At 34.4% G+C, this 4,511-nt stretch overlaps 1 long non-coding RNA gene across 1 annotated transcript; it reads right to left on the bottom strand.

Annotated features, from left to right (window-relative positions):
* Positions 1 to 623: 623 nt before the first annotated feature.
* LOC131402816 (uncharacterized) lies at positions 624 to 2,564 on the bottom strand. The gene is made up of 3 exons (XR_009218993.1): positions 2,485 to 2,564; positions 866 to 973; positions 624 to 774 (listed from the first exon to the last, which is right to left on the bottom strand). It is a non-coding gene; the product is annotated as an uncharacterized LOC131402816 (long non-coding RNA).
* Between the last annotated feature and the right edge of the window lie 1,947 nt (positions 2,565 to 4,511).

Genomic DNA, 4,511 nt, shown 5'->3' with positions numbered 1-4,511 from the left:
AGAATCCTGTATCAGGGAGAAAAGCAAAGATTCAAAACAAAAGTCACATATTTCTGTTACAAAGAATTTGATACAACTTTCATTCAAGTTATCAGGCCTGATAAGAAAATGAAGTTTCATTCCTTTTAAAAAATGTTATTAAGATATCAGGTCACTAATCCCGGGCCTAGCAAAAACAAAATTAACAATTTTATTTTAAAAGATGAAAATAAAAAGGCCTTATTATAAAAGAATTTTAGAACTGACGACTGTGGGCCCAAGACAGTGAAGAGTTTATTAACTCTAATAATTCCTACTTCTCAGCTGGGTGTCACTTTTTCTAGCTAGGACACAAAACACACGCAGCGGTGACTGCAGGTAAACCAGCCTTCATGCTCTGGTACCCACCACACATGGCTGGAACCAATAAAAATAATGACTTACAGGTATGCTGAGAACAAAATGACTGTTAGAAGAATTTCTCCCAAACACATATCAATTTTATTTACTGGGTAGGGTACTGATGGCCAAGGAAAGCAGGAAAAAAAAAAGTAGTAAAAAATATACAGAAGAATCCAAATACTTTTACTTTGTTTCTGGACTTCACTATTGTAACTATAAGATGCAAAAGCAATTGTGACTAGTGCTAGCAAAATGTACGACAAAAATCCAGTTATCAACACACTCAAAAACTAAGACACTCACAGGATCACTCATGAGCTTCCGCCATGATGGAGGTAGGAAGTTACCACTTGCAGCTGGAAAAACTCCCATAAGTTGTTCCAGTGGTTTAAACTGCAAGAAAGAAAAAAATTTTCAGATAAGACACAATTTTTATCTAAGCCAAAATTCTACAAATGTTATGGCTCTAAATACTCAAGCTTACCGGTTTAGTACCCTTCTCAAAATCAGAAGGCATGTCTGCAATACCTTCCAAGTCTGAAGCAAATGGTGCATAATGAAATGGATAATACCACTTCCAGGAAGCACAGCCCTAAAATCAGTAAAAACAAACAAACAACAACAACAAAAACAAATCTATGTTAATGATGGACACGGTAAAGACAAAAAAATTAAACTATCAACCTATAATATTCTACTGATAAAACATATGACTTTTGGTATACATTCCATATATTAAGTTTTTTCCATGAGTCCTAAAAGATGTTTGGATTGAATCTAAACTTTTACTTCGTATCAACGGCTCCTTGATTTAAAAAATACTGCAAAGCATCTTTAATAATCAGTAGTTAATACCAAACTTTATATTAACAAACACAATTTGGTGAAGATTTTTATCCTTAAAATGTGTTTGGTGACATTTCTTTCCAACTCGAGAGCTGCTATCATCACATAAAATGAAGAACAACTGCAGCTGACACTCACTGAGTGTACAGGTGGGTAAGGGACATCACTAGAAGAGTGACTGAGCGTAAAAGAGCCCAAAGTTTCATTTTACAATTCCCTATTATATTTTCATGTGACAACTTTCTCTTTACTTTAAAAATATTTAAGTAAACCAAGCAAAAAGAAAAAACAGTAAGTTATACTCAAAGAAAAGAGAAGCCTTCCTGAAATGAGTTTTGACTCTGCGCCTAGTGAATTAAAATCCTGAGGGTCAGAGCCAGCCCAGTGGCACAGCAGTCAAGTTCACACGTTCCACTTCAGCGGCCCAGGGTTCGCCGGTTTGAATCCTGGGCTCGGACCTACTCATCGCTCATCAAGCCATGCTGAGGCGGCGTCCCACACAGAAGAACCAGAAGGATTTACAACTAGGATATACAACTAGGTACTGGGAGCTTTGGGGAGAAAAATGTTGAGGGTCGGAGTAAAACACGAAATGAGAATATTTTACAATTGATACTTAGTGTATTAAATTACTTTCTACTTTCCAAAAAACTTCACCTATTCCCAAGTCACATCAAATTTGCTTCACTCCCCAAGCACGAAACCAGGTATTATCAGTGCTACAATCCCCTATATGTCCGCCTAATCTCTCACCAATCTGACATCTCATTTATCAAAAGCTTTAAGTCAGATACAGATTACTCCAATGAGAATGCACTTCATGTAACATCACTACACTATATGGAGGAAATGGGATCCTTCAAATTCCTTTCAAATTCTTACCAGTTATTTTCCAGGCTTTTGTCCTTTGTTTAGTCATTTAGCGACTGTGTATTAGTTACTCTGTTATTTTTTATTCCAATTAAACAAAACAATAAACTTTACTAATTTTAAAGACCAAGTACTCTCAACCACACTATTTAATGCTGAAATTCTTTAGCATAACAAAAATTAGCTTCGTTTATATATTAACACCTAAGGAGCTTCAAAGGCTTTACAAACAAATCTTATTTAAAGTAATGAACTTCTTTACAGGAAGCTTGAAAATATGAGTCTGGGTTCAATTTCACAATATAGCTCAACAACACACTATTATAGAAATAACTATTTTCTTAAAGTGATTAACTAGAGATTTAGAGGAAAATATTCATTTTGTACCTGGTAATAATATCGAAGAACCCAGCAGAGCCCTTCAACGTAAGACTGTACAACTTTAAGACGGAATTTGTCATCAGCTGCATCAACGTCAAATTTGTTCTTGTAGTACCGCTGCTTCCAACCAGCTTTCCAAAGCCTAAAAATCAGGCAAAGCCAGTTCATGTTGAATTAATACACTTTCAGTAACTAGCTACCAATTTATCATCCAAATCAATTTATACTTAATATCCAGGTAAAATGTAAATGAGTTAAACAGTAATATTAACATAGCTTCATTTAATTATTTCTAAAAAGTCCACTTTCACAGGATTTATTATCAACTTAAAGATAGTTAAACGTTAAAAACTCAAACACTGATTCTAGAAAGATCATTACAAAACTACAGTAAAAAAAAAAGAGAATAATCATTTATTAAAGTAGATACACAACACTTGTTTGCTCAGATTTTCATACTGTTTTACATGTTTTTTTGATTGTAGAACAATTCTAAAAGTACGTTTTAAGAGGCAAATACTGAAGATATTTTATATAGTTCAAGTTCCTCAGTTTGTTAAAGTATATCTAAATTACACAAAGAAAGTCAACTAAATTACTTTTTTGAAAAATAATAATCTAGAAGCCAGGCAGAAATTATGTATATACCTACTCTCCCTATCCTTGGGCCTTCTCCCTCATTCAGCAAAGCGTTGTTGGCATAAGTGAAGGACACGGACACACACACACACACACACGTTCTGGTAAAACTTAGAAGGAGGTCATCAATTCACTAAATTTTCATTAATCACTGAAAATACAATGTGAAAAACCACATTTTCACTCAAAGTATTTTTTATTTTTTTAAGTACTCATTTCTCAATCTCTGAAAGATTTAAAGATGCCAAAGAATACTAAAAAAAAATCAAGAACGATCAAGAACATCAGGATGATTCTCCATTAAGGGCTCTTTTCTACCATGTGCCAGATCTTACTAATTAATTGCAGTCATGTTTCAGAATACACCATATCAATTTTTTTAATTTACTTTTTTTTTTGAGGACGATCAGCCCTGAGCTAACATCCAATGCCAATCCTCCCCCTTTTTGCTGTGGAAGATTGGCCCTAGGCTAACATCCATGCCCATCTTCCTTTACTTTATAGGGGATGCCGCCACAGCATGGGTTGACAAGCGGTTGAATCTGCGAACCCCAGGCCGCCGAAGCGGAGTGCATACACTTAACTGCTGTGCCACCGTGCCGGCCCCTACACCATACCAATTTTAACTTTGCCCCCACGCAAAAGATTTACAGAACATCAATTAGGAGAAATATCTTCTATCCATAATGTTGAATATCACTATTTTACAGAAACTATTAATGAAATAAATGCTAAGAACTCCAAGCATTTCTTGATAGAAGCAATTCTACTTTGATTATCTTCAGCACCAAAATTAAACAATAAAGTACTAAAAAAATCAAGTTAACTATTAAGCTGATATTGATCATGATGGCTACATGGTAAAACAAAAAAATATACTCCAAGAGTTGCAGAAGCAGAGGATAAAAACTCAGATCAGGTAAATGCTCAATCACAAGTCACCACAGATCTCTGAATCTGACATCAAAAGATGTTGGGAAAATACAGAACCAGACATCACACTTCTGAAGTTTCTAATCATAAATACAAACACATCATCCACATCCTATAAAAGAAGCATGAGCTGTGAACCACTACTGTTTAACTTTGAAATAAATCATTTTGCAAAATTCTAAATGAGTTACAATTATTGAGGTTGTTGGCCCTTTGCACTTGAGCCCAGGGTTCAAATTCAGATTTAATCACACAAGAAGCTGTTAATCTTATTATATAATGATCTCAAACTTCTGTATAAATTAAAGACTCCAATTTTCAGACTATAAATTTTAAGTATATAGCTAATGGGAAACTTCTCTGTCATGAAATATAGTTGTGCATATGCAAGTTCGTGGTTTTTAAAAATACATTTCTCTCTTAACCGAAAGCCTTTTGCATATTTCATTTTAAAGAAGAAA

Source organism: Diceros bicornis, unplaced genomic scaffold (genome assembly GCF_020826845.1).
Source record: "Diceros bicornis minor isolate mBicDic1 unplaced genomic scaffold, mDicBic1.mat.cur scaffold_283_ctg1, whole genome shotgun sequence".
NCBI classification, from domain to species: domain Eukaryota; kingdom Metazoa; phylum Chordata; class Mammalia; order Perissodactyla; family Rhinocerotidae; genus Diceros; species Diceros bicornis.
The sequence above is the reverse complement of the archived record's forward strand: the minus strand, read 5'-3'. Positions and strand labels throughout refer to the sequence as shown.